This window comes from Pteropus alecto, unplaced genomic scaffold (assembly GCF_000325575.1).
Source record: "Pteropus alecto unplaced genomic scaffold, ASM32557v1 scaffold189, whole genome shotgun sequence".
Lineage (NCBI taxonomy): Eukaryota > Metazoa > Chordata > Mammalia > Chiroptera > Pteropodidae > Pteropus > Pteropus alecto.
This window is the reverse complement of record NW_006442117.1, coordinates 3,058,422-3,076,138: the sequence shown is the minus strand read 5'-3', so window position 1 is coordinate 3,076,138 and position 17,717 is coordinate 3,058,422. Positions and strand designations below refer to the sequence as shown.

At 55.5% G+C, this 17,717-nt stretch overlaps 2 long non-coding RNA genes and 1 other non-coding gene across 7 annotated transcripts in view; 2 read left to right on the top strand and 1 right to left on the bottom strand.

The window, feature by feature from the left end:
* Positions 1–1,303: 1,303 nt before the first annotated feature.
* Positions 1,304–3,993, bottom strand: LOC112470021. The gene is made up of 3 exons (XR_003042808.1): positions 3,504–3,993; positions 2,197–2,582; positions 1,304–1,826 (listed from the first exon to the last, which is right to left on the bottom strand). It is a non-coding gene; the product is annotated as an uncharacterized LOC112470021 (long non-coding RNA).
* The window catches only part of LOC107196311, a 39,315-nt gene continuing 24,214 nt past the window's right edge, over positions 2,617–17,717 (top strand). For 2 of the 5 annotated variants that reach the window (XR_003042807.1, XR_003042804.1), the window contains exon 1: positions 2,618–3,435. This is a non-coding gene — a long non-coding RNA (uncharacterized LOC107196311). Of the gene's footprint in view, positions 3,436–17,717 lie in introns of all 5 variants that reach the window. The other 3 variants (XR_003042805.1, XR_003042806.1, XR_001517713.2) reach the window with 3 other exon arrangements.
* LOC112470058 lies at positions 9,730–9,848 on the top strand. Its single transcript, XR_003042821.1, has one exon. It is a non-coding gene; the product is annotated as a 5S ribosomal RNA (ribosomal RNA).

The following is a 17,717-nucleotide window of genomic DNA, read 5'->3' as shown; positions in this document are numbered from 1 at the left end:
GCCAGGCCGATCGCGAGGGGAGCGCAGTGCTGCCCTCGAGATCACGCTGTGGGTGGTCCCTCTGGGTGTGCCAGCCATTGAGGCCCTCACCAGAGCTGCTTCGCCTGTGGCTACTAAAGGCCCTGCAGCAGTTCCTGTTGGGGACAAAAGCCCCATATGAAAGTGACAAAGAGGAAGTGACGGCTGTGGCAGTGAGAGTGGGGAGAGGAAGGCCATCTGCGTGTTGTCCTTCGGGGATGGGATGCTCCTGGGCTTGCGGCGAAGGCTCGGCAGGACGGAGGCCGCTCCCTGGTGCTGCCTCGGGGGCCCCTGGAGACCGCGGAGTGGATGAGACCTCCGCCCTGACTCTCCTCCTTTCTGTCGTCACCCCTCTCCCCACGGCCACCTCCGTCCGCTCCACACCCACCCTTCTCACGCCGAGCGGAAATGACCTAGTTCATGTCCACTCCCGAGACAGGCCTGTGAGTTTTCTGAAGGCAAGAACTCTGTCTCACTCGTCTTTAATTTCCTAATGTCTAGAATCATGCAGGGTACATACCAGGTACACCTTAATGCTGGGTGGGTGGACAGATGGACCGATGCAGCTAATGCGCTGAGAGCTGCCATGTCCCCACCCCGAATCAACATTCCTCCAGCCCAAACGCTTTCCCACTGCCGAGATGCGTCCGCACACATCCGCCTGCTGCCCAGTGAGTGTGGGACACACAGGCGTGTCTCACTGCACACACAGAGAACACCCTGGAGACATGGGGTGTCCATCCTCATTGGCCCCCCGAGTGTCTGAAAACAGAGCGGACTTACGAGAATGAGAGGACGAGCCGCAGATGGGGAGAAAATGTTTACAAAACATATGTCTGCTAAAGAACTGGTATCTAAAACACACAGAGAACTCTTAACGCTCAACAGGAAGAAGGAAAACAAATGGCCCGATTTAGAAAATGGGCAAGAGATCCAAACAGACACCGCACCAAAGGAGATATACAGATGGCAAACGGCGTGTGGAAAGATGGTCAGCATCGTATATAATTAGGGAATTATAAATTAAGACAATGATGAGGGACCAGGACATGCCCATCAGAACGGCCGAAATCTAGAACTCTGACGACACCAGACACCGGGGGTGGGGACGTGGAGCAGAAGGGACCCTCACGCACTGCTCGTGGGGACGCAAAAGGGAGCAGACACTCTGGAAGACACTTCGGCGGTTTCTTACAAAACTAATCGTGCTTTTACCATACGATCCAGCAATCACGCGCCTTGGCATTTACCCAAAGGAGCTGAAAACACGTCCACACAAGACCTGCACCTGGATGTTTACAGCAGCTGCGTTTTTAATTATCAACACTTGGAAGCGACCAAGATGTCTGACAGTCGGTGATGAATAGTAAACTGTGGTCCATCCAGACAACGGGATGGGATTCGGTGCTAAAAAGAGATGAGCTATCAAAGTGTGAAAAGATGTGTAGGAACCTCGAATGCCTGTTACTCAGTGAAGCAAGCTGATGTGATTCCAGCTCTATGACGTTCTGGAAAGAAAACACGATGGAGACAGTTTAAAAATTCCGTGCTTTCGCAGTTGCAGGAGAGAAGGCTGACTGGGAGGAGCACAGAGGGTTTTAAGGGCAGTGGAACGATCGTGTAGGACACTGTAGTGGTCTCTTCGAACACCGGACACAACCCACAGAATGTACGACGTCGAGAGCGAACCCTGACGTGAATCACAGACGTTGGTCAAGAGCAACATGCAGCGCCGGCTCATCCACCGTGATGCACGTCCTATACTGACACACGGCGTAAATAACAGGGCAGCTGTGCATGTGACCGTCCTGAAACGCACAAAACAAAATACGGTCAAATCAAAGGTTTCATTTGGGGACTGGAGATCAAAGTGCCGAAGTTGTCACGGAAGACGTGGGGTCGTGCCAGCAGAGAGGGCACGGCCGGGCAGAGCCCCACGCCGGTGGTCAGTGTCCTGGGGCTGCCCTAACGGAGCACCACAGCATGGGTGATTTAGACGGAAATTGCTTTTCTCCCAGTTCTGGAGTCTAGGAGTCCGAGATCAAGACGTTGGTGGGGCGGGTTCCTTCGGAGGGCTGAGAGAGAGAGAATCTGCTCCAGCCCCCGCCCCCGGGCACACGCACGCACACGCACACACACGCCCCCAGGCACACGCACACGCACACGCACGCCGCAGACCTTTGCGTTCACGTGGCCTTCTCCGTGTCCACATTTCTGCCCTGATGACCCCAGTCTACTCTTTCAGGAGTCTCGATGGGGCAGTCTCGGAACTTAGCCACCTAAGGTAGGACGGGGAAGGTGGGAGAAAGCACAAAGAATTCCGAGCGGCAGGGTCTGGCCGGCGGGATCCAGGCGCCCGGCACCCCTCGCCCCTGAGCACTGTCTGCGAGGCTGGGTCTGCGCACCGAGGTTCCGGCTAGAGGCGGATTTTGGTTCCGCCACCCGGCGGGGCCAGTCGCGGTCCATCTGTTGGCTGTCTGTGCCTGGCCAGCCCCTGGGACCGGTCTGATCCAGCATGGTCTGGTGGTCTCCTGGGCGCTGTGAGGGAGGCCTGCTGTCATCTCCTGAAAGACACTAAAAACACTAGGAAAAAAACTACCAGGGTCTGGTTTCAGGTTCTTCCGGGGAAGAAAATGCAGAGAACACAGACTCCGTCGCCACGGGGAAGGGGCCGCCGAGCAGCAGCCGAAGGGGGTTCCGCCGGCAGGGCTCGAGGAGATGCTCGCCCTGTCGCCGGCCACTCGGCTCCCCCTCCTCTCCTCCCCTGGACTCTGTCTTGCTCCTTGGGTCAGCAGCCCCTCACCCCTGCTCCAACGGCGATGGCTGGGGCAGGGAAGTGAAGCAAGAGGATCAAGTGTAAAAAATATGGCCGTGCTGGGCAGCGGGACCACAGTGGACGGCCGGACCACCCGCCACCCCAGGGCCATCGTGGAAGTGGCCACTTCAGCCTTTCAGGGCCGCGCGCAAGGCTCTGCACCCCGTGTCTGCATCCGGCGGTGCAGGGGGTGCTGGCCGCTCCAGGCCTTCCCTGGACCCAGAGGGACCAGCCCTCCCAGGCTGCCAACAGCTGACTGGGGGTCCAGGGCTGGTGGCTGGTCCGCTGCCCTGAGTGCCATTGGTCACTATTCACAGGGCATCGCTAAATGAAAGACAGAACAGCCACAGGTCAAGGTGCGGTGGAGGCCACCGTGGGGCTGGCAGGCTCCCGAGTCACTTTATCGCCGCCACTCAACCAAGCCCCATAGACTAAAGGCAACAGCAGAGCTGGAAGCAGGCTGGTGACGCGGGAGCTGAGAGCTTTGTGTTGGCGGCGGGCCTGGTGACGGAGCAGCCTGCAGGCCGGTGGCCCTACAGACCGATGGGACGGGAGCTCGTCGGGACGGGAGCTCGTCGGCACGGGAGGCTTTCTGCCCAGAGGTAAGGCGACTTACGCTATTTTAGGGCAGATAATTGTATTTAATGAATTTAAATATTTCATACCTCACCTCTTTCCAAAAAGAAAAGGAGACAGTGGCCAGTCGTATCTTAAGGGAAACTGCTGTTTTGTCTGGTGAGGAAGGCTGAGTTCTGGAAGGCTCGCTGAAAGGCTTCGTAGCCATCTTCATGTTAGGGTCCCTTGACCTTGGCGCTGAAGTGGAAAGTGGGAAATGAAACAAAACAGCCTTGAGCAAAGCAAACGGTCTCAGAGAGGATTTGGTGCCTGAGGAGCTGGGAGGAAAGGCTGGCTCGGCCATCTCTCCCCAGGGCCAACCCCCTCCCCCCGCTCTCCCCCGGCTCTAGAGCGGGGCTCAGATTATGGAACTGCCCCCTCCGATGGCCAGAAGCTGGCCACCCAGTTCATAACTCACATTTTAGCAAAGTTTTCGCCTGGGTTTTGTGAGCATCCCGTTCGGGGCTCTTCCTGCCATCGATGTAGGCCAATGACAGAACTGAGGAGTCATTTCTCTGTTTTGAAAAGCTGACAGCTGTCGGTCACGTGACTAATTTTTATAAAATTTGCTTTCACATCGGGAGTTCGAGCGAAGGTGAAACTGGCCTCCTCCCCTGGGGCAGTGTATCCCGGGCTCACGGTTAACAAGTTCTTTGACAAACGTGAAGACCACCGTCTTCGAGATTTAGGAATTTTTAGCATGGGTCTAGTTATGATTAGACTCGCTTTGCAGTATTTATTTGTTTACTACTGAGAGATCCACCCAGTCCTTCTATATTACTGACAAAACTTTATGGCTATTTGAAAAAATATTTTTATTGAGATGTAATTGACATATGACGTTGATCTGATATTTGTGTCTATTGTGAAATGACCATCTCAATGAGTCTGGTTCACATACTTCAGCACGTAGAGCTACAATCTATGTTTCTTGTGCTGAGAATGTTTCGGATGTACTTTTTAGCAACTTTCAAACATACGATTGGTTACAGTATCACCTGTCGTCACCATGCTGTGTCTCACGTCCCCGTACTTACTTATTTTATAACTGGAAGTTCGTACCTTTTGACCCCCTTTACGGCTATTAAATTCCCAATAAAATGTGTTGTTTGCTTTGCAAGAAGATGAGGCACCCACACGCCTGGCTTTGCTGAGCCGGCGGCACTTGACGCCTCTATTTACTCTCCGGGAGCCAGACGGCATCCAATCTACCCCAAAGCACGAAGCCGAAGGCCACTCAGGAAGCTGGGTCGTACTGGCCACGCGGCTTCCGCCAGAGCCCAGTCAATCCGCCGCTGGGACAGTGTCACGCCTCCGTCGTTAAATTCCACTGAGGCCGTTTGTCCAGGACCCACTGTTGTCACTTGCGACTGGACTCTACAGAGTGTCAGGAGCATGGCTGGCTCTGCAGCCGGAAGACGGGCTCCAGCCCTGGCTTCCCCCTTTACGCGCTGTGAGTCTCAGCGTCCTCCTCCGTAAATGGGGCCCTGTGGCCCCAGGGGACCTTCCGGGGAAGGCAGCTGGAGGAGGCGGGGCCCGTGGATGTCCACTCGTCAGCCTCACACACGAGGTCGTCCTTGCGAAGGCATTCTTGGGTGGCTACTTCCTGCTGCCAGCTTAACCCTGAATCTGGGTCTGAGTCCAGATTCACAGGATGTTCACAGGCTGGGGACCTTTCTGCCCTCAACACGAATGACAGCTTTTGTAAGCAGACCTCATCTGGCATTTGAGAAACATCCAGTCTCAGATTCGATTTCCAATTTGTGACCCTTTTCCTTTAGCCTCAGCTCAGTTTCTTTCTTGCATGCCTTGTCGTGCGAAGATCCACCCTCATCCCCCTCCGTCCCTGGTGCTTCGCTCCAGCCTGATGCCATCCACCCCCTGCCGGGCTGTCCCCGCCTGCCTCCTCCCCTCCCCTCCCCTCCGCTCCCATGGCCTCTCGCCAGCCTCAGAGCGTGATTGCGTGCGTGCGTGCATGCGTGCATGCGTGCATGCCTGCCTACCTGCCTGCCTGCGTGCGTGCGTGCGTGCTTGCATGCGTGCGTGCATGCATGTGCGTGTGCACAACTGAAGCTGCCCCTAAGGCAGAGTTGGGGAGATGGGACAAGAATTCATTCATTCAGGCAACCAAACTTGATCAGGGACTTCCTAAGCAAACGGACGAGGACACAGCGATGAAAGACAGACAAACCCCTGTCCCCCGGTGGGGTGCGGCCCAGGGTGAGGGTGTCAGGAGTCGGGCAGGGCCACCTGTCCCAAGGCGGAAGGAGGCAAGGTCCCGGGTAATCCGGCTCCTCACTCACGCTGTGGGCGGCAGGCCTTCCCAAGGCCTGGGGCCTGGAGCCTGGGGCCTGGGGCATCGCCCTTGGAAGCTCACCTCTCCCGCGGGTATGCGTCTCTTGTGGGGGTCAGGGCCTTGGGGGTCTCTGTGTCCCCCGCAGCAGGTTTCTCTTTCAGGGGGACGTTGTAGGGGGAGGCGTGTTTGCCTAGGCTGCCACAGGCCTTGGACTTAGGGCTGGCCTCTCGCTCAGTCGTCCAGCCGACTATGACAGTGGTGTCCATCTGCAGGATGGTCGGGGCCGGCACTGGACTGGGTGGGGACAGCTGAAGGCAGTGTCGACAGGAGGGCAGTGGCGGAGGCTGAGAGCTGGTTACAGTGAGACAGCAGGCGCCCAAAGGGCAGGGGACCCCCAGAAAGCGACGTTCGTTGAGGGCTGACTGTGGTGGCCCGCGTGGGGTCGTAGAGACGGCACGGGGAGGGAGCCGGTTCGAATCCTGCTCCACTCCGGCTGTGTGTCCCTCGATGAGTCTCTCGACCTCTCTGGGCCTCGTTTCACTCATCTCGAGAGGGTCGTTGTAGAGATGGTGTCGGCAACGGGCCGGCATGTGGGAGGCGATTCCTAAATAATACCCAGCACAGTCACCTCACTGATGCACACGGCAAGTCTGGGGGTTGATTCCCTGGCAGGAATTTTAGACGTCTTCCGGTTCAGTGGTTCCCCAACTTTAGTCTGCTTCAGAACCCCACAAAGGGCGCGTTCAGAGGCAGGTCTGGGCTCCGCCCCCTGGGGGCTCTGATGCCGCGGGTCCAGGTGGGGCCTGAGGATGCGCCATTCTCACCGGGCTCATGCGAGTCTGATGCTTTGATGCTGCTGGCCCAGGGACCGCACGGAGGCCCGCGGGGCTGCCTCGAACTGGGGTGCAGAGAGCAGACCTGCAGTCAGAACGTTCGGGCTCCAGCCCCCGCTTCCCCCTTTCCTTGCCCGTGTTCGGCAGAGTCTAGGCCTCCCAGCCCTTGTCCAGGCCAGGGGCAGTGCCAGGCCCCCAGGCAGCGCCAGCATGAGGGCAGTCAGACTCCAGGCAGAGGCCAGGAGGGTCCGAGGTTCGGCGAGAGGGCTGAGCTCGGCAGAGAGCAGAGCCCCCGTCCCCCCACCACCCGAGGAGGGAGCTGGCCTCCGCGGCTGCGCCCCGGCCTCTGGACCCGGGAAGTGCGTGTGAGCTCGTGAGGGATGACGAGTGAGTGATTTTGTTGTGAGTGTGACAGTGCGTGCGTGTGAGTGGGTGTGTTAGCCTGCTCAGGCAGCCGTAACAGAGCACCACAGACCGAGCAGCTTAAACAACAGGAATTCATTTTCTCACGTCCGGGAGGCTGGACATCTGAGATGAAGGTGTGGGCAGGGCTGGTTCCGGCCGAGCCTCTCTCCTCGGCTCGCAGACGGCCATCGTCTCCCCGTGGGTTCATATGGCTGTCCCTCTGCGCATGTCTGGGTCCTCCTCTTATGAGGACACCAGTCACAGTGGGTTAGGTCCCCCATGGCCTCATTTTACCTAATCACACCTTTAAAGGCTCTGACTCCAAACACAGTCAGCTTCTGAGGTCTTGGGGTTTAAGACTGCAACGTATGACTGTCGGGGGCACACGACTGAGCCCACGAGTCGCGTGTGTGTGCGTGCGTGCGTGCGCCCGTGTCCCCTGTGTGTGTAAGAAATCTGGCTTTCCTGCCGCATCCTAGGTTTGTGTTTGTGGGGCGGCTGACAAGGTCTGGCCTGTCACAGGTCAACACGGGTCTTCGGCTCTCAGGGTTCCAGACAAATTCCTCCTCAGTTCACAGGCGCGTGCCTTCCGCCGAGCACCGTCCCGTCACCATGTCGCCTGGCAAGCCCACCCTCAGGGCAGAAGACAGGTGGTCTGCGAAGGTGGCCCCGCCGAGGACGATGCCGGTCTCGCTCCTGCCCGCACGACGGCGCTCGCCTGAGCTCCCCTGACATGTAACCATCCTTTGTGTATCCCTGGGGCCAGAGTCCCCGTTTTTTTTGTAAGCTACAAAGGACCTTTTTGAGACCCTTTCCACGTAGTTAAGCCCGTTCTTCCGCAGTGCAGAACTGTTTGTGGGCTTGACGGGGATGTGGCAATCGAGCCCTGCAGGCCTCGCGAAGGCGGGTCTTCCACTTGGGATGGATCGTTACCCAACAGGCCGTTCTCGGTCGGGACCGAACAAAGGCTCGCTGGTGCAATTGCAGCTGGCGGCTGTTCTCGAGACAGCTGGACCATTGTTTTGCTGCCGGGTGCAGCACGCACAAAAGCAGGGGCCTGGGTCCACCTGGACTTAGTATAAACGGGAGGACTCTCAAGAGGGTAGACACACAAGCCACAGAGCAGTGAGCACCACGCGGCGGGAAGCACAGGGCCCAGCCCAGGCCCAGCGCAGGCCCCTCCGTAACTGGCGCTCACAAAATGTTTGTTGATTGAACGCCCGACAGAAGGAATGAAAGATACAATTTCAAGAGAGGGAAATGTGTTCCAGCCAGGAAAAAGAGGGCCGCAAGTGACAGGGAGACGTCGTCACCAGCTTCCTTCTAAAGGGCTCGGAGCTTTTCGGTCAGGACACCTGTCGGTCTGCCTCGACTTAATAAGCACCCATCGTATGCAGAACACTGGGAAGCGAGTAGGAGGTGTCTTGATTTCCCGCGTATGTATTATATAAGAGAAGGACATAATCGCATCTATAGACATGTATTAGGGTTCTCCAGAGAGACAGAACCCTTAGGACACGCACAGAAATGTAGAAAGACATATCATTTATGTGCGCCATTGTGTGAATTTAAGGGGTACAGCAAGTTTAAGGCGACGTGAGAAAGGTTTGTTCTGAGGAGCTGGCTCGTGTGATCATAGAGAAGTCCCGCCATGTGCCGTGTGCAGGCTGGAGGCCGGGAAGTGGCCCAAAGCCTCAGGACCAGCAGCCCTGATGACCGGGCAGCGAAGGCGGACGTCCCGGCTCAAGCAGAGCCAGGGAACCCGCCCTTCCTGGGCCCCCTGCCCCACGCGGCCCTCAGCGGCGGGGGGACGGCCCCCCCACGTTGACGAGCGTCTTCCTCAGTACACTGACCTCGATGCTAACCCCTCGGCCATGCCCTCGCGGACACCAGAACAGCCTTGGGCCAGTTGTCTGTCCATCTCTCAGCCCTGTCAAGGTGACACATAAAATTAACCATTCTAAGACCAAAATGAAAAGGCTGGAAGGGAAATTGAAAAATAATCGTAACGGATCGTATTGACATCATGGAATTACGGCCACGTTCATTCGTTTCTTCCTGACTTTCTATGTCGTTTTGGCTGTTAACATCGAAATCGGTTTTAAAGTCCGTTAAACCTCTGCTTCTTGTGACCACTGCCGCCAGCTCGGGCCAGGGACGCCTGCCTTTCCTGGACCCCTAAGCTCAGTCTTAGAGGGGAGGGGGGCAGAGGGCCCCAGCAAGGGCAAGCTCGGGCCAGTTTTGGGCAGAGCTGGCCTCTGGATGGGGCCACATCTGCCCCTGGTGCCCTCCACTCATTTCGTCCCAATAACCTGAAAATCGGGCTTCATTTTCACTGTGCTCTGTCACACTCTTCCACTATCTGTTCATTTATCAGACGTTCATTAAGCAACTTGCTGTGAGCGATGAGTCACATCAGGCTCCCGGTGTCACCGGTGAGCGCTGGGCCCCGGCTCTCCGGCTCTGGCTCCCGAAAAAGGGAGATGTTTCAACAAATGGGGCTGGATCGGGAGCAAGGACATGCTGTTGGAGCGCAAGGCCAGGCGCCTGAGCATCCGGGAAGGGAGGTTAAAAACATTCTTAACATTTTACATCAAAAGCACCATTTAACATGTTCCACCATTCAAGTGTTTTAATTATTCTACTATAATTCTCAGAAAAACCTTCACAGAAAAATTCTCCCTAAACTGCTATAGTGATTTTACATACAATAGTAAAATTTTATATTTAAAATCTGTTAACTTTTCGTCTACGGCCATTCTACCCTGAACGTGCCTGATCTCATCTGATCTCGGAAGCTAAGCAGGGTCGGGCCTGGTTGGTACTTGGATGGGAGACCACCTAGGAAGACCAGGTGCTGTAGGCGTAGAAAATAAAATAAATAAGGGATTGTAAACTGACAAGGTCCTTGCAATCTGAGAGGTCAACCAAGGGTTGCCTCACCTAAAAAGATTTAAAAAAAAAGAAAAGTAGGCACGGCCTGACTTTGAAGGATCTGTCCTGCCCTACAGGGGCGTGGAGTCATTCTTCAGCGGTGGCTGCCTAGGTCTTAGGGTAGAGAGAGGACCTGGCAACACTGGCTTTCTAGCAGCAGAATCTGGTGGCTGTTACCCGGCTGTTACCCGGCAGGGAAGGCAGAGCAAGGGCCAGCAGGGCAGTGAGAAGGCTGGTGAGGGCGGGGCGACAAAGTGATCCAAGGCCCCAGCCGTGGGCGTCAGCAGGATCCTCTGTTACCGCGACTCGCAGACCAGTCCGGGTGGGGTCCGGTGGGGCCGTCTGCACAGGGCGACACGCCCCACACCGGGATGCCCCTCATGTCCATTTCTGCCGCTGACACTGCCCCCCAGGGCTCCTCCGGCCTGCGGGGCTGGAACACATCCTCCAAGGCTCGGTGGGGCTCACCTCCCCCGGGAAGCTCCCCACGGGGGGTCCTCAAGAGTGCCCCACCCCACAGATTCCACGGCGCCAGCATCCCCGCTGTGCCATCCTGGCTTTGCCGTTATTACGTGTTTTTAACCCGTGTCTCGTCTCCTAGAGTACAGAGTAAGCTCTTTGTGGACGGGACGCTGTGATTAAACCCTTCGCACCTCGCAGAAGCCGGAGGCAATAGATGACCGCGTGGCTGATCCACTGTCAGTCCCGCGCATCTGTCAGGAGGCTTAGCAGCCCCTGCGCCTCTGCTGGCTGCAGTGTCGCCGGTGGTGGGCCCTGGGCGTGCACTCACAGGCCTCGGGCCAGTCACCTGACCTCACAAGGTTTTCATTTTCTCATCAGCGAAACGGCAAAGGCTGATCCCAGCTCATTAGCTACTTTCACCTTTTATGATAAGGAGGCCTCCTGTCGAGGCTGGGCCCTTCACGTGCAGAAGCTCCGAGAACCAGCCCTCGCCTCCCTTCCCGCCTCCACCTCCGCCTTCCCTTCCGTCCACCGTAGATTTAGAAGAAATATCCACCCCCCACTGGGCGGTTCCTTCCAGGTCGGAGCCTCCGCGGTTCCAGGGTGGCAGAGGGGGCGGTTTGATGGCTCTGGGTCCGGGCGCGGCTGGAGTCCAGCCGGAGGCCCGGGTCAGGCCATGCGCCCTCATTACTGAGAAGCAGTAACTGCAGCATTTCCCAAGGAAACCGAAGCTGGGGTTTGGTTTCCACTCCGGCAGAGCAGCTTCCTGCGGGGTACGCGGCCTCCGCGGCAGAGCACACCCCACGGCACACCAGGGCCACGGCCCACCAGGGCCACGGCGGAGCGTTTGCCGTGAGTGCATAATGCCCTGCAGGAGGAAGTGCGACCCGCGGTGGCTCTGGTGGGCTGTTTGCAGGGGCCGATGGTCTACCCTGACAATCTGAAGAATCTGGACTAGGTTGAGGTCACAGTTCGTGGGCAAGGTGGGGGCAAGGGACAGCTAAGGACGTAACGTTAGATTTAAACAGAAAGTGTTACACAGAGTCCCAGAGGACATTCCCAGCTCACCGGCAGCCACCTAAAGGTCAGTTAAACCCGCACTAAGTGTTGTGTCCAGAATAACCAGACCCAACTTGAGTGCTCTTAACCAGGAGACAGTTTATTAGCCGGCGGCTGTCCTTGCAAAGGAGCAGCCACGAAATGCCAAGATACAAGGTTTTTAAGCCCCAAATCCCATTCCTCATTCTGTCTTAAACACAAAGGTCCTTCTTTCTCCTATTCACTACCTGTCAACCCACTGGTCAGGTGTGCAAGCGGGAAGTACAGAAGCAGAAAGCTTGTGTTAGAATGTTATGTTCCTATGGGTGATTGCCTATGTTCCCATGGGCAACAGCCAGTATTCCCATGGGCGATGGCCAAATAGTAATTTTCAGCTTATATACAATTGATTATTTTTCATGCCATGCAAGCAAGCAGGGTTACACAGGCTAAAATTGGCAGTTAGCGTATGAGCTCATTGTTACAAATTTCATGATTAACAGAATGTGGTTAGGGGTTCCAGAAACTAGGCCTAAGTTATAGACTTCCTTTGTCCAGTTTCAGGTTTTAATTATTCTTTAACCCTTTCACATTTCAGCGGGCTATTACACTAAGGAAGTCCAAGGCTTTGGTGGCCCGGAGCCTCCCTTTCGGAGTTTGTTCTCCTCCGCAGGGGACCTGAGCCCCTTCCCCAGCCCCACCGGGCCAAGCCCACCCAGCCCGCCCCCAACCGGCACCAGCAGGCAGGCCAGGAAGCGCCCCGCCTTCAGCCTCACCAGGCCGAAGGAGAAACAGGAAACTGTTCCAGTTATCGAAGTCAGTTGCCTCAAAAAGGCCCCGTTCCTGGGTTTGCTTTCCTCTGACTTGATCCTGGTCATGTTTGGACTAGTTTTGGGTGATGGACTGCGAGAGCTGTTTGCAGCTTTTCCAAGTCTTTCCCTTTCTGTGGACACCTTGACCTAAGTCTCCAACCACTGCCTGTCGGTCATCACTTTAATCAGACTTTCGCCTCTTCCAAGTTGCTAACTCACTCTCTCTCTCTCATTTTTTATATATATATATATATATCTCCATCCATAAATACGTCCCAACTTCAGCATTGTCTCTCCCTAGAGGAACTGTGGTCAGAGATAGCCCCTTGACCACATCCGCCTGTACACAGCAGAGTTCCTGTTTTTCTCAGAGTGGCATTACGTGGTCAGGCAGGATGCTGTGCCGCTTTATGCACGCCTGTGGGGGGCACGGCCCAAAAGAACCCTGGATGGTATGCTGCTGATGGTGACGATGAGGATGAGGATGTGTGTTTGGATGTGCGTGTGCGTGTGCGCGTGTGCGCGCGTGTGCATGTGCACGTGTTGTATGTGTGCGTGTTGTGCGTGTGTGCGTGTGTGTGTGTGCGTGTGCGTGCGTGCATATGTAGAGAGAGACAGTCAGTCAACCACTCTCACCAGGGCCTTTTGTCAGTAGAGACAAGACCCAAGAGTGAATGAGCTCTACATATTGCTCACGGGATAACTACCTCCCCTCTGGGTCGGTGGTGTTTCTGGTGATGAACATCTACTACATCATCCAGGAAAGGGCCTAGAAATCGAAGGAGGCCCAAAGAACTCCAGCATGTTCCGTAGGGGTGTCTAGTCTCCCTGTGGAAGGACGGCCCATCCCGCTGGGCGGGCTTCGCACACGACTCCCCCGCGTCAGGCCCGCCTTCGCTTCGGCAGTCACTCATCTTCCTTCAGTGCTCTCGGCTGCCCATGTCGGCTGTGGAACCTGAGAGCCACCGAGTCACGGGCCCAGGTCGCAGAAGGCTCTGTGTGGAGATGTTTGTTACACACCGGGTATTTCGTGAGCGCTTCATACATCCTCCTCACTGGACCCAGAACCACCCCCAAAAGCAACTGCTGTTATAACCTTCATTTCTGAAAAATCACTTCAGGCAACTGAGACCAGCAGCTTGTCCACGGTCACCTGGCCAGCGACGCGATGAATGTAGAATTTGAACGCAGGAGATCTGACTCCAGCCTCGTGGCTTTGGTCCCCACAGAGCAGCAGCCAAGGGCGTGGCTCCCGCAGCCTCCCCCACCCCCGCCCCCGCCCGCCCCGGCTCAGGCCCCAGGACTGCAACTCGCCAGCTCCGAGCTCCGGGTGGGCGACGACCTCCCCTCCCCAGGCCCTAGACGCCTCATCTGTGCAGTGGGGACGGTAATGATAGCACGAACCTGGTGCAGTGGCTGAGGCGATCGAACGACTTACCAGGTACGAAATACCTGTCACATCACAAGCGCCGTATGCACCAGCTGCCGCTCTCATCATGTGTCACCGGCTCCCGTGCTCACGTCCCCGACTCTAACACGAGAACAGATTTTTAAACTTTTTATTCTAAAGAGACTTCAACCTTACGGAAAATTTGCAAGAAAAGTCCAGTCGACACATCCTTCATACCTACTAACTGTTAGTATTTTGCCACATATGCTGCGTTTTTCCTGTATATACGCGCTATCGTTGTTATTGTGCTAAACCATCTGAGAATTAAGTTGCAGTATTTTGCCCTTAGCCTCTAATAACAGGAACATTTTCTTGTATAACCACGATGCAGTTGTCACATGCAGGAAATTTAACATGAATGCAACATAAGGACTGGTAAACACGTCCACAGCCACATTTCACCCATCGGCCCAATAACATCCTTTGGAGAAATAGCTTCTCCCTATTCGGGGATCCCCCCCCGCGAGTCCCGCCTGGCTTTCAGTTCCTGTGTCACGCTACCTCCCTTCCTCTGGACCAGTCCTCAGCCTTGCCTTTCAAGTCGGGTCATGCAGCGTCTGCAGAACGCCACTCGTGTGGGCCTAATTTGTACCTCGTGAGTAGGTACAGATTATGCACTTGGGCAGAAATGTTACATAAGTGATATCTTCTTAGTGAGTCATGCCAAGAGGCACATGATGTTCGTTTTAATCTGCAGGGAGGTACTATGAGACTAAAAATATCCGGTTCCTCTCAAACTTGCCCCCAGCGGTTTCTAGGACAGACTGGAAGGCCACACACTGCGTGACACATGTGTCCAGTGTGAGGCTGGCTGCCCACACCCTCCCTCGCATTGCGTGTTCCTCCCGTGCGCCCCTTCCCCACTTTGAGGACAGGGTCCGCTCTGCCCCTTCCTCTTTCCCCGCCTGTCGCAGAGGTTTGCACTGAGCAGGGACTCCGCAGGTGCTTGTCAAATCAAAATAAGTAAAAAATATACGAGCCGAGGTCCTGGATATCTGCTCAGAAATAAGCGTCTGTTCAGTAGCGCCTTTCGGAAAGATTTCATTTCTAGCTCATGGCGGCAGGACCCCCAACAGCCCCAGTTCCAGAAAGCACAGAGGGGAGGTGTATTCGTTTCTTTATATTTGTCAGTGAAATCTCCCTTCCTCATTCTTTTTGGACCTCAGGTGCGTTTGGCTGAGACACCTAAGTTCCTGGCCTCCTATTACCCATCCGGACAAAGCTCGTCTCTTGTTTTATATAAAGAATGCAATATCCTTCTGTCATCAGCCTGTGAGGGACTCAGACCGACAGAAATTTGAAGGGAATATATGTTACAAAGAAAGAAGAAAGGAAGGAGAGAGGGGGAGAGAGGAAGGGGGGAGGAAGGGGAACATGAACGGAACTACTCACATGTTAATAGAAACATGAATGTTGACTAAGCATGACCACAGCTCCCGAGCCAGCAGCTCCACGTGCTGTTTGTGGTAGCAGGGAGTAAGCGACCACCTCCCTGGAGAAATAAAGTAGCGAAATGTGGAAGCACACTCATTTATTTATCCAACAAATATTTCTTAAGACCCTATTGTGGCGGGGTGCTGTTATTGCTGAGAATACAGCTATGATTAAAATGAAGTGCCCGCTCTCACAGGACATACGTTTGACCGAGTGCAAACAGGCAACAAACATTACCCGCACGCTCGTGTGTGTACACACGCGCCGGGCAGGGATGGTGTAATACTCTGCACTGTCAGAAGTATTAAATTAGACTGACAGACAGTCATGTGAATAGAGTTTAAAAGCATAGTCGGTTGAAAGAAGACAGAATCAAACTGTGAGCACAGTGCAATGTATAGACAGAATGCGTACGCAGAAGGATGCTGTACGTGTACGTATGCGTGTGCATTTGGGAGACACATATACCCGAGAACACATGTAAATGTGTTGGTGTGCAAAGCTAACGAGAATGGGGATGGAATTTTGGGAGGAGGATAAAAGGGAAAAATATAAAATAAAACAAGAGATCAGCTTTGTCGGGGTGAATGATGGGAGGCCAGAAACTGAGGTGTCTCCCCTGAATGCACCTGAGGCCCAGAAGGAGGGGGGAAGGGAGACTGTTGTTAAATACGAAGAAGTGAATGCGCTTCCCCCACCCCACCCCGCTGTGCTTTCCGGGACGGGGCCGTCGGGGTCTCTGAGCGTCTCCCTCGGCCCCACGAGGCTGCTGCAGGAGCACAGGGGAGTGGGAAAGGAGCCACTCCCAGCCAGTGGCCACCGTCACTCGATCACTCAGCCGTGTTCACACGTCACCTACTGGATCTGTGACCTTTGGGAAAACTGCTTGATCTCGCTAGAGCTCAGTTTCCCCATCCGTGAAATGGGAATGGCAACAGTCGCCACCTCGGAGGGCGGTGTGAGGAGTCCACGAGCCAGCGCCCGTAAAGCCCTCATCACGGGGCCCGGACCGCAGTGCATTCTGGGAAACTCTTGGTGGTCGACGTTCTTCTCTTTTGTGTCCCTAAAAAGACCACCAAACTAGCTTCATCCCAGAACGTCTCTCTGCACGTTTGGAACAAGGCTGACATACGACGGGCAGGGCACTGGTGCCTTCTGCCGAGTGATGCCAGCGGCTTCCCCCTCGTAAGCACAGCAAGCCCGAGTCTTCGCTGTCAGCTCCCAGGATCCAGAGCTGGAATTGACCCCGCTACAGACTCCACCTGGGCTGTTCCCATGCACGAACCAGAGGAAACCCGACACCGCCATGTCGATCCCCTCTCTGGGAAGCTACTGAATCTCTCGTCTGTGTTTTTCAACGCACTGTGCTCAGGACAGCGTACTTTTTCTGAAACTTGGGGATAGAATCGCATAAGCGATTGGGTCAGGGTGCAGGAAGGGGGTTGTACGTGCGCGTGTCTGTGCGAGTGTGCACATGTGTGTGTGCACGCGAGTGTGCATCATCTTACTCCGGTGGCGACCAGTTCCCATTTCCGGTTTTCATTGTATGGCTCCTGCACGCATCCCTCGGCCCAGGCAGAGCAGCTTGGCCAGTGTTCGTGTGATGTTGGCGAGGCAGCCTTGGCAGGAATTATGAGCACTGCTTTGAAATCCGTACTAATCAGATGGCTCCAGTTTGCAGCGTGGCGGTAATTACAGGACAATCCAGAGTTCACAGGGACAGAGGGTGGAGCAGCTCTTTGGGGCTGAGATTACAGGGCGTAAAACCGCTCTGCCCGCTTCGTGGTGGAGGCTGGAGGAGAGAAAGGACACGGGGAGGGGAGGTCCCGCCTGCTACACCTCCACCCTCAAAAGCACAAGCGAACAAGTGTAACACATCGGGGCGCCCCACTCAGCGGCCCGCGGCGGATGCCAGGCTGTGAACTTCGTGGGGCCGGGGATTGCGCCTCATTCACCTTGTGCTCCCAGAAGCTGGCACAGGGCCTGGGTCGAAGTAGCTATTCAGCAAGTGTTTGCAAAATAGAATCACAGATTGAAGAAATTCGACTGAAGCTTAGACTTTTTGTAGTGCAGCCGGCTACAATCAACACCAGACCCTGCGCACGTACAGGCGTCTCGCTGCCACCGAGGGGGCTCCCGGTACCCTTCGTCCCTTTGGAAATGCAAACCGCAGGGTCTTCCTGGGTGCCATTCAGTCGTTCACAAAAACACCCTTGCCCGTCTAGCACTGTATTCCTGTTCGCCACTGCGTAGTGGTCACGCACCGCAAAATGCCTCTGATGATTCTTCCTCTTCCTTGCTCTCCAAAGCAAGGTCACTGGGACGTCCCCATGGGCTCCAGGTGGGCTCAGGGCAGGAGCAGAGGAACTGCAAATGTCCGGGGAGGAGAGGGGGGTCAGTCTCTCTCCTGCCACCTGGGGTCCAGTCTCTCTCTGACCTGCTGAGTCAGACCCCCTGCTCCTAAAAGAAACAGGAAACCGAGGTTTCCTCTGCTCTCTCGCGCTCCGTCTCCGGTCTTCCAAGTCATTTCGCAGCATCTCGTTTTTCCAAGTAGCTGCTGGCAAGCTGCAGTCCACCTTAGGCAGACACGTGGACACAGTCCTGC